The sequence below is a fragment of the Polypterus senegalus genome, chromosome 9, assembly GCF_016835505.1.
Source record: "Polypterus senegalus isolate Bchr_013 chromosome 9, ASM1683550v1, whole genome shotgun sequence".
Lineage (NCBI taxonomy): Eukaryota > Metazoa > Chordata > Cladistia > Polypteriformes > Polypteridae > Polypterus > Polypterus senegalus.
Window position 1 is genome coordinate 153,886,517 of NC_053162.1, and position 12,894 is coordinate 153,899,410.

The window sequence follows — 12,894 nt, forward strand, 5'->3', positions numbered from 1 at the left end:
CTCAGTCCATCTTAAATGAGCTTGGGCCCAGAGAAGGTGATGGTGTTTCTAGATCATATTTATATATGGTATCTTTTTGCATAGTAGAGTTTTAACTTGCATTTGTGGATGCAGCGACGATCTGTGTGCACAAACAATGATTTTCAGAAGTGTTCCTGAGCCTGTGCAGTGATTTCCACTACAGAATGATGTCTGTTTTTAATACGGTGCTACCTGATGGTCAAAAAAGCACAGTCATGCAATACTGGTTTAAGCTTTGTCTTTTGTGTACAGAGATTTTTCTGGATTCTCTGAACCTTATAGTGATATTTTGTAGTGCAAATGATGAAATCCCCAAATTGTTTGCAATTTTATGTTGAGGAATGTTGTTCTTAAATTGTTGCACTATTTGCCTGTGTATTCTTTCACAGAATGGTGAACCTTGCCCCATCTTTACTTTTGAGAGACTTCGCCTCTCTGGGATGCCTTTTTTTATACCCAATCATGTTACTGGCCTGTCACCATTTAACCAAATTATCACATATACTCACGTATAAGTTGGGTCTTGAAACCTGAAAAATCGATCATAAAATCAGACCCCGACTTATGCGCCCGTTCAGAAATGCAACACTTACATTTATTTTTAACATCTTCTTGCCTCCTCCAATCTCGTATCATTTTCTCAGACACATTGAATTTTGTTGCAGCAGCCCAATTATCAATTTCTTTTGCTACTTCAAAAACTTTTAATTTAAAACCAGCTTCATATTTTCTTCTGATCGAACGCTCCAGCGTAGATAAGGGATGATCTTGCATTAAACGTGTATGAGGGTGTGAGATACAAAAAACACAAATCATTGCAAACGTCGCTTCGGTATTACTGTGTGGTCATGTAGGCATAACAAAAAAAGGCAGTGTGCTCCGTGGTTACTCTCTCAGGTGGGCGTTAGCATATCATAATCTCTTGGACCAATAGTGTGAGTTTTCCGCATTCTATTTAAACAACTGACATTATATAATACCAGAAATTATACAGTAAAATCAAGTCACTTATCTGCAGGAGAACTTAACCGTGAGTATATGCGGTAGTTGTGAGACGTTCCACTAGATGCTTTGTTTTATCATTACACAGCTTGTCAGGTCTTTTGTTGCCTTAGTCATACATTTTGTGATATGCGTTGCTGGCATCAAATTCAAAAAGAGTATGTTTTTTCATAAAACAACAAGCATTCTCAGTTTTAACATGTGATATGTTGTCTTTGTTCTATTTTCAATTAAATATGGGTTTAAATGATTTGCAAATCATCACATTCTATTTTTATTTATGTTTTACACAGTTTTTTAGAAACGGGGCTGTATATAACTATTATTTACTTTCTCACTGACCATACTGTACCCTATGCATCCAACACTTAGGACCTCTAATGACAGGCTACTGCTGACTGCGACTGATTTCTATTTCCAAACCTTTATTTCAACCCATTTTACCACCAATAGAGGAATTCGCCAAAGTGTCCTTGTTTCCTTAAGGGAATGCCAATCTAGCAAGGAACTGACTTTTAAGCTCTTACTTGTTACATTATTTTTATTAGCATTAAAACTAATGACAGCAGATATAAGGCAATGCACAGAATCCTTCAACCTAGGGCCTTTAAATCTTTCTCAAGGCCAAGAAGTTTTTATTTTATTGATCTCTGGTTTTCTGACTTAGCTATGTTTTTAGACTGTGATTTTTCGCTTCTCATTTTGGATTTGGCGTCTCGGGTTTTCCCAGTCTCCCAGTTCTGCCCCTGTTTCTGTCTCAGGTCTTTTCTCCTGGTTGCCTTTTTAAAATATGTTGGCTTGCCCACATGACATCTTTCATCTGTTTTCAGTTTGGCACTGACTGTTCTCATTGTCTATTTGGATCTCTTTTTCTTTCGTTTTTTGTAATATTTGGATGTGTTTTTCTGTTTGTTGTTCTCATTATTCAAGTAATGCCATTTTGTTTCTTGACTAGGTTGTGGTCACTGTCATTTTGTGTGGATTCTTCCATGGCTGTGGCCATGTTATTTACCGTTGCTATGCTGGCTTTAAGTCATGTGTCACAGAAAAAATGTGATGCATTATGTCATAACTCCCCACCTATTTAAGATGGCTGAGCACACCTTCAGGCATCCAAGCACTGGCTTCCATACTGATTGATTCCAGCTTTTAGTTAGAGTGAGGGCTAAGGATCTTGAGTTTGACTTAGGACTTTCTGCTGCATTTGTGGTTTAGTACTTCTGTTTTTGATGTTTAGTTGTAAATGAATCTTCTGATAGTTGTGACATTCTCCAAGATTTCTGTTCACTTCATTGAAGGTGGTCCATCTCCTGGTTCCTTTCTTAAACTTTGCATGAGGACACTCTCTTCATTCGAGATGTCTGTAGCAACCTTGATCTGATCACCACATTACATTTGTAAAGGTAACCTTGATTTACAGGATGATACACAGCACTCCAACAAGTCAGCCCAGTGGGATTTTGCTGCACATGCTGCCTGTTCTGTTGATGTGTCTGGTATACATTTGTCTGTCACAGGTGCAGAGAAAGGGCAAATTTTGGAATTTTAAGCTCACAAGTAGTGTTTGCTGTGAAATTGAGTGAGCACAGGGAAGCAGACTGCAGACATAAAGTATTCAACACAAAAATAAAACAGTGTTATAACATTAAAATACTAACCAAAAATACATTTGAGCTGCCCCAGAACTGGACAAGGATGCAAAAAACATAAAATCTAAAGGAAAAGAATATGGAGAGCATAAATTCAGCTTGAATAAACTCCATTAGCTGCTGCTGTTTGACATCCTTGTCTATTTTATGCTTCTGGTAATTTAATCAATCTAACAGATGGTGAAATGGTTGGGACGTAATGTGGATGAAACAAGTGAACATGTATTGGTTAAATGGCCTCACTTTCCTTGATTTCTCATGTCTTTAATTCTTCTTTCCAGTAGGGGGCAAAAAAATTCTTCAAATGCTTTGTAGGTGTTATGCCTTACAAGAGATTTTTTACACTACTTTTATATTCAAAGTCTAGACAAACAATATGACACTTGAGTGATGGGCTGTCAACTTGAAAATCAATTGGAAATAAAACCAGAGCCAGAAAAGGGGCATCGGTGGGGTAGAATACACACTTTGGAAAAAGTCCAGCACTGACATCTCTCTTTCGGAAGAAAAGCAGATGGAATTAAACCTATCCACATCTGGCAAACATCTGATATTGTTTTATTAGTGGGCAGATGTTGATAAATAATGGCATGCTGTAGGGCTAGGGGCCTGAGTCACCGTACCCTAAGGCTGGACCTGGTCACATGACTGGGGGACAGAAGCTTGCAGGAACACATAGTCTATCATGTTCTGAAAGACGCACTTGATACAATCCTCACATTTTTTCTTTTAAGAGGTAATTTATGAAACATTTACTCATGCAGTACAATCAGCTAAAGCCCAAATATTCTACAGTAGATTTTTTTGCTCTTCAGATATGCATTGAAAATGTCTGTTATTTATTCATGCAGTACATAACATTCTTAAATCCACTTATTCCAAGTCATTGTTACCAAAGCCTATCCCAGCAGCACTTGGTGCAGGGCAGGAAACAGCTCTGGACTAGTTCATCACAGGGCTCACTCACTTACACTGGGGCCCATTTAGAGTTACCAGTTCACTTAACATGCCTAACACCTTACACCTCAAGGATATGGGGGGCACTGTGGAGAAAGAAGGAGATCACAGCATTTGCAGCAGCGCCCCCTCTTAGCTTACTTCGATTGAGCTAGTGAGTATGTCCTTGAATGCACGTATGTGAATATATATATATATATATATATATATATATATATATATATATATATATATATATATATATATATATATATATATATATATATATATATATATATATATATATATATATATATATATATATATACAGTATATCTGTATAGTCACTGAAAGCCTAGCATCCCAGCCAGAATGGCTGGTGTTCCATTACCAGGTGTGGTCAGTGCAATCTGATGGAAGAGCATCCTGAGGAAGTGGGGCAACATTCCTCACACTGAGAGAAAGCTGGTATAAAAGGACAATATATCAGATGAAATGACATCTTCTATAATGTTTACCTTGGCTGGCCAAAAGACCATATCAAAGGAGGCTCAAAGTGAGTGATGGATGAGTGTCCCGACCTAGATTTGTGCTGCTTCTTGCCTCATCTAGGAAGCAGTAATACTGGAAAGACAAAAGGAGGCTTCTTCATAAAGTCAGCTGTTTCTACATATATGCTAAGTTGCAGTATTCCTCTGGTGTGGCTCTGTTTTGGATACCGCAGAGCTGCATGGGAACTTTAGTTCTGGAGGGGAGCCATGTTACGTTCCTCAGGTGCTTTGTGACAGTTCCACCTGGGTGCAATATCCTGGTGCTGGAAGTACTCACAGATCGAGCATTAGAACAGCTTCTCAGCATTACTCAGGGAGTTTGAATTTGGAGAAGGAGGCCAAAGCTTATCTGGGAGGACTAGAGGAATTGAAAAAAAAGACGATTGTGCAATGTCTTCTTGTTAAAAAGAAGTCTTTGTAAGGGATTTGTTATAAAATAAAAAAAGTTGAATTGAACCTGGGACTGGTGTCTGTGGAGTTGTGTTGCAGGTTTACGGTTCTGTATATACTGTATTATTTTGTAAGAAACAGAGACTTGTGCAGATAATAGGTTGGGGTCCCAGCCAAGGGTCCCATTAAATAAGATGAAAAGAGTTCAAAGCAGAACTCAAAATAGAGACCACCTAATCCACAATATGACTTCCTCAGCCATAGAAAGGAGTTGCCCTCTCTGGTAGCAGATCTAACAATCAAAGCTCACTTCTGTTCTGAGTGCTTCTTGAATAGTGGAAGGGCTTGAGTGACTGGGACTTTCAGAGTTTACAAGTATATACACTGTATATATATATATATATATATATATATATATATATATATATATATATATATATATATATATATATATATATATATATATAGTATATGCTTGTAAACACATTTTATAAATACAGTGTATGGTCAAGGTGGATTTTTCCCAGTTAGACACCATCTCTAAATGTGGTGCCAGTTCATCAGAGGGCGCACTCACACTCACTCATATAGGACCATTTTAGAGCCACTAATAACCCTAAACTGCACATTTTCTGAAAGCAGGGAGAAGCCAGAATACAAAGCAAATACTCCATATTAATAAAAGGAGAACATGTCAGCTCCATCAGCTATTTGGGATTGAGATTTGAATGTTGGTGTGTAAGTCCAGAATTCTCACTACTATGCCACAGTCTTTTCTCACAAAGAAAAATGTATATGGGAGAATGTAGAAGAAAAAAAATAAGTACAAATATTTAATTTGCCCTACATATCAAATTTTAAACATCAACAAAATTGAAAAATGTACAATTCCAAAACCTTTGTCAATTGAACTAGACATCTTTCATTTGAACTTGAAGGTCGCATGGAAATGGAGTTTCTCCTGGCAAGACTGGAACCTTGTGTAGGACCTAAATTCAACACAAAATACATTCACACATATATCCTGCAAAAAGCAATTAACCTAAAACTCGTAGGACTTTAGAGGCCTTTTAATCTCAGTTTGATGTTATTTTAGATGATCTAGGGCAGGGGTCCTCAATCACAGTCCTGGAGGGCCGCAGTGGCTGCAGGTTTTTGTTCTAACCCAGTTGCTTAATTAGAAAGAAATTCATGCCAATATTTTAATTTCATGGCTTGTTAGTGCTTTAACTCTGCCATGTCAGGTAATTCTCATATCCAAGATTTTTTCCCCTTTCTTAGGATATCATCCAAATGATTTGAATGCTAAAATGGAGGAATAATTCTCAGTCCTTCACTTTTTTCTCTTTACTTTCCTTCCAAGTATTTAATTAAACCCAATAGTGCATGATAAATACACACAGGTGTAAATGGAAACAATCTAAATGGAGGAATGCTGGTCTCTTTTGTTATTTGCATGTTATTGCTAATTAGGAGCAATTTAAAAACAAGAATACAGCTGTTTAAGACTAAAATAAGCAATAATCGTTCAAAATATTAACAAGTGAGACAATTAAGGTGAAGCAGAAGAGTTAATTGAGCAATAAGTGCTTCTGAATAAGGTTATAATTGGTAAATAATTGGGTTGGAGTAAAAACCTGCAACCACTGCGGCCCTCCAGGACCGTGATTGAGGACCCCTGATTTAGGAGAACAGGATAGACAAGCTTGTTTTCATCAGTTGTTCTAAATTCTAATTAAAATATTTGAGATCTACAAACCAAAGAAATAGGAAAATCAAGATAGAAAAACACAAGGCAAAAACAGAAAATTGGAACTAGAGTGCAACGTTTCAAAAAAATAAAAAAAATTCTAATCCCGAAGACAAAGAACCAAATTCATAGTCCAAAACTCTAAAACCGATAAAGTCCAAACCAAACACCATACAGAAAAAAAACTCAAAGAACTTTGAAATATAGATTAGGGCTATAACAATTGTTTTGCAATTTTTGTAATTCTTTATAATTGTTATTGTTATTCCGGTGATAACTTTTTGTTTCTACTTTGAGCATGGTTGCTGTCATTCTGTGTTGATCTTTGCATTGCAACAACCATGTTGTGTAGGGTTGCTTCACCTGAATTATGTCAGTTCACCTTGCCTATAAAAGATGGTGGCACACAGATTCTGGCATTCAAGCACTTTGCCTGAAGAAGGGGTTTGAGCTGCCTCAAACGCTTGCACAGTGTAATCTACTTAGTTAGCCAATAAAAGGTGCTTTGCTTTACTTCTCGTTGAATCAAAAACAACAAAGATTAGTGTTAATTAGTAGTAAATAAAACAAGGTAGTTGCTTTTCAATACGACCTAAGTTTTGTGTTTGATTTTGACATTCGTTTCTGACACCTTATTGACACCTGCTTGTACTTAGTTATGGATTATCTTAACTCCTATTTATTCTTTCCATCTCCTCATTTTTATTGTTTCAAAATTCCTTCACCATTTAAGTCTAATAATGGAGCTAATCTAAAAGTACAACCTGAGAATACGCACAAATTGAAGATCCTCCCACCTTTGTTATTAATGTTCATGGTGGGGGCAACTAGCAATGAAAAATGATATAATGATAAAAATTTAAAAGGAAAAACTGAAACAAGAAGAAAAGGTAGAGCAGGGGTGCAGCTCAAACTAAACCATAAAACCTGACACACGTCTCTTGGTCAGGTCATTTCATGACAATATATTGTACAGTATATGCATGTATTCTTTTGCAGCTTCATTCATGTTAATTTTATTAGGGATTCTTCATTTTCTATTTTTTCCTTTTTTCTGTAATTGTATTTGTCGTTGTCACAATTGTTCTAATATTGTAATGCACATGTCTTTGGAATGAGGGATGAAATTGGGGTACCCAGAAGACACCATGAAGACACAGGAAGAGTGCGTGACATCCATAGAGACAGTGACTCAGCTGGGAATCAAAACTGGATCCCTAGAGCTATGAGCCCAGTATGGCAGACCACTGTGGCACCAAGATGAATTCAAGTATTTATTTAAATGCTGTAGTTACTGACTGCTGTACAGTGTGATTAAAAAAAGTGAACACTTTCAAAATGTATTACTTAGTAACTAAATATCATATGAATAATTTGTCTAGACCCATCTGTAAAGGAACTCTTACAGCTTTTTCTTAATGTTACAAATGCTCAACATGCACCTTTCATATTATATGGCACTCATCAAAGCTGCAGTCTAATTCATCCCTGACCCTCTGCAGTACATTGGCATTGATGGTTGACATGACAGCCACAATGCATTATTTCATTTCTGCAAGTGTCAATGGAAAAATGAACAAGCATTAATGGCAACCTTAAGATTTGGAGCATGCTAAATGTTTGTGTTATATTTAGTTACTGAAGAATACTGTTTTAAAAGCATTCAGTTCTTTTGTGAATCAACCTGTATAGTCAATTTTGGGGAGAAAAGTAAAAAAAAATAAATACAATATGATTCTTTTAGCACTTTATAAACAAAGGAAAATATTTACCTCTGAATTGAATATTCATTTTAAAGTATACATTTACAGTATATGTACCACAGATGGCAAAATACTGCTCCATAAATGCTAATACTTAACATATCAGTCTTGACTTATTAATTCTTCAAGGTGTTTATTTCAAAACATTGGTTTGTGCATTCTCTATCAATCACCCAAAACCACACTGACATTCAATTTGCCGTTGGGATGTTTCTTTCAAAACAGTTGTTCAAAATTACCATCCCGTCAATTAGAGTCAAAAACAAAGTGCTGCTGCCAGTAAAGTTTGACTTAACTTGCTGTGTTTTGTACATCCTTTGCCTTCAATCAACACATTGGTCCAAAATGACAGAAATAATGAAATATGAACATAACTAATCAAAGTCTCAAATTTAAATGTGTCAGGTCTTTTCTAATCCTTACTTGGAAAGAAAACACATACTTAATATATATTTTTTATGATACTATAAAATTAATTAGGTTAATCGCATTTCATGTTTAACACCTTGTGATAAATGACTACTGTAATATTTTTGGATGTTTGCAACTGATTTTTATAACTTTTTTCAAAATAATAATTGTAATAATAATAATAATAATTAAATAAATCAAAAACTAAGGCAGTTTGGCACAATGCGGAAATAGTTAGGACTGCTGCCTCACCACTCCACCGTGGCAGGTTTCATTGCTGGCCTGGTCATACATCATTTCAAGGTTGCAAAGTCTTGCCCTACTCAGATTAGTTTCTCCAGGACTTCCAGTTTCATCCCAGAGTTGTGCATGTTAAGTATGTTGATACAGGGAAATCGTCCCAAAGTGAGCAAGTGCATGTGTGTGCAACCAATGTGCAGTCAGCATGTTGTAATCTTCATTACATTAGACCATAAACTGTAAGGTTATTAGCTTAATTCCTGCCTGGTGCTCAATTTGGGACCCTGTCTGGTGCTCAATGTGGGACCCTGAGCTAGTCACTTAGCTTGGCTGTTGTAATAGAAAGAAAATTCGACAGCCAGTCAAAAAAAGGTTTTGGGGAACCACCCCGTACAATGTCCAACGGACAGGTCAAAATAATGGTGAAACATAAAGGTTCAACCAAGCGTTTGACAAAATGACATTGCAAATAGGGGGGTATTTATATGGAAAATCAAAATGGCTACAGGAAATTAAAGGGGGGAAGTGACGTCTTGCCTCTTTCTTGTTCATGACATCATCAAGGAGGGACGGCAAGACAAGTCAGCCATTTTGGCACCACGATATTTTTCTTCTTTGCTTATTCGGAAAAAGAGAAAGAAAGGTTAGTACCCTTTTGTAGCCTCCGTCTCGTGACCGTCTACTCACTGTGGGTTTTGTCAACTGTCCCCTAAGCGCGTGTGCGTTACACTGTGCTGAAGTTGTAAAACATATCTGAAAACATTTGCAACATATTCTGTTATTTTAAATAACCGTGGATTAAAGCCAAACATGCTATAATAGGCAGAGTGTGTGTGTGTGTGTGCATAAATATATTTACAGTGGATTCAGAAAGTATTCAGGTCCCTTCTCTTTTTACACTTTTTATTATATTGCAGCCTTGTGCTAAAATAATTTCTATTAATTATTTTCCTACAAAAAGCAACTCTCAATTGTCCACTATGAAAAAGCAGAAGCAGGATTTTTAGAAATTTTTGCAAATTTGTTAAAAATAAAAAAATAAAAACTGAAATATCACATTGACACAAGTGTTCAGATCCTTTGGTATGAAATTTGACATTTAATTTATTACAGTTTAGCATGTTGTTCTTCCTAGGGGCCTCATGTATAAAACTTTGTGTGAATTTGAGTGTGAAAATATGTGCACAACAAAAAACAAAACAAAACAAAACAAAAAAAAAACAGAAAATGTGCTTGCCCAAAAAAATTCAAATTAATAAAATTTGGTGTCAACATATTTCTACCCAAATTACCAATTATAAATCATAATCACCTTGTAAATGTGCATTCCTCAATATGTCTCAACACAAATCAACCTCATACATATGTAATCACAAACCTGCAGTTGTCCATTGGCTTGAAGAACTGCCACTGTCCTGATGTGTCGAGACCCTGCCACCTGCATCTGCCGCACTTGCTCTGCAGTGGTCATGTGTGGCATTATTGCACCTCTCCTCTGCATTCTGATATAATTATACTGTATAATAATTCATGTCACTGAGCCATCGTTATACAGGGAGAGTCACTCAAAAGAATATTCTATAATAACCCTCGCTAGGACAAAGCAATCTGAATGAAACAATGTGCAATATCCTCAGTATATGGATCTTCGAACAAGCCAGGATGCCTCTGCGTCTGAGCGATGAGGTAGGCACTGGACAACCAACACAAAATTTAATCTCCGTTTGCAGCTTCTGGCTGCATGCCGGCCGTACCCCTTCACTCAATCACTCAACTTCTCATCAGGATGGTGGTTTACAGAATTGAGCAGTGCTTCTTAATGGTGCAAACCTATTGGGTCACCAATTCATTTAAGCCATGTCAGAATCAACTGGATGATCGTGAGTTAACGGAAAGTTAAAGATGGAGCAACGTGTTACACATCGGCAAGGAGCAAGGCAGACATTGAGTCGTTCTTGAGCAACTGGGTCATTTCAAAGGGGCTTTGGCCACCATGGTGACTGAATCTGACACCAACTTTTGGGTATGCTCAAAGGAAAAGTCTATCGGAACAAGCCTTGCACTGTGGAAGATTTGAAGGAAAACACCCCATGTGAAATTGCTGCTATTCCCCCCAAGACGCTTGCTGATATGTTCAGAAACATGGAGTGCCATGTCGAAATGTGTCTGACAGAAAACGGAAACCACTTCCAGCATCGCATGTACTGCAATTGATTACACATACGTAAGGTATATATCGTATTTGGTTCAGATTGTTGCATCCTAATGGGAGTTACAACAGAATATTCAGGGCCTCTTTCGAGTTAATCTCCCTGTATTATATTATATTATCCTTCCATCCATTATATCCCAACTACAGGGTTACGGGGGTCTGCTGGAGCCAATCCCAGCCAACACAGGGTGCAAGGCAGGAAACAAACCCTGGGCAGGGTGCCAGCCCACCTCAGGGCACACACACACAAACGGGACAATTTAGAATCGTCAATGCACCTAAACTTCATGTCTTTGGACTGTGGGAGGAAACTGGAGTACCCGGAGGAAACTCACACAGACACGGGGAGAACATGCAAACTCCATGCAGGGAGGACCCGGGAAGTGAAGCCAATCCTCCTTACTGAGAGGCAGCAGCGCTACCCACGGTGCCACCGTGCTGCCTTATATTATATTATATTATATTATATTATATTATATTATATTATATTATATTATATTATATTATTAAGTGTTTGACTTGTTTGGCTACATTTCCGTACTTTATCAAGGGTTTTCCCCAGTTTTTTCGAAATGTTGTTTATGCATGGAACAGATTTGTATAGTAAGTATACACACCTTCCCTATCAAATTTTCTTTTATAAATTCCAACATTTCTGTGGGAAGTTGTGTACGCACATTTCAAGCCTTTTTTTGTGCATACACAAGCTTTACCATTGGGGCCCCAGGGAAGCAGATCGAATGTGAGTAATAATGAAAAATAATGCTAGCACCTATTTTTGTACACTACTCCTGTTTGCATTTGCACACATACAGTATGTTATAATTTCATCTTTCAGAATAGCAAAAACTTGTGTCAGTTTTTTCAGAAATGGATGAATGAATGGATGGGTCTAAGGACGGATGAAAAATGAAAACTTTTAGCAAAAAGAAAGTCAAAATAGAGTGAAAAATGAGGTTAACTGTACTATGTACTGTAATAAAGCATTATAACAAAGACATCACGAATATATAAGGAAATTGTAAGAGAAAGAAATGATTTATTCTTTACTGTATACACAATGGTTTGTTAACTTTTATGCCTAGCTTCCATTTTTGGTCTTCACTGCTGATCTGTATACTAGATATCTGCTTTGTATACCTTAATTGTTAATAATTAAACTGTATGTGCATTCTTTTTTTTTAATTCTTAATGTTAGAAATATGCTGGTAGTTGCAGATTATGCAAAGCATGAACCTGCTGAGGACACCAGCTCTTCCCAAGGTATATTTATTAATATGGAGCCAATTTACAATTGCAAAAAATCGTTAACACAATTCATGAAGACATAGGAATAACATACAAGCTGCACCCAGACAGTATACTTTCTGGTATTTCAACCCAGTGCTAATGAGTAAAATACCGGTAAAGGTCATCGTAAAAATAGTTAAAGTGTAATAGTGGTAAGTTTTGTCTAAATTGCAGACATTTCAAAATGTTGAATCGTTATTTTAATTGTATGGCATACTAGTTTTGGATCAATGAAGTGTACCGTAGAAGTCATGTAGTTTAACGTACCCAGCAACTTAGTCCAACCAGTCTGCAACTCAAAATCAAACAGACTGGATTGTGTCTTAAGTCGCAGTGATGGGCTCTTGGTTGTGTGAAATCTGACAACTAATGAACACTTAGCTGCATTTTATGCATTGTACTTCCTGCAACAAAGAACTGAAATGTGGCAGAGGCTTGTCTGTCTAATGTCTTGCATTTTATGTACATGACGGAATGGAAAAATAGAATAAAAAGGGCAGATACTATGGTCGAACTCCCCACACCTAGAAAGCATTCATATAATATCCGATCTGTCCGGTAGCACATTATTGACAATCAGATAAAGGGGAAAACCTGCGAAACGTAAAACTGAGCTGGAAAGTCAATATGCAGTTGTCTAATTTGGCATACCCTGTGTTTGTTAGTCGTGTAATCTGTC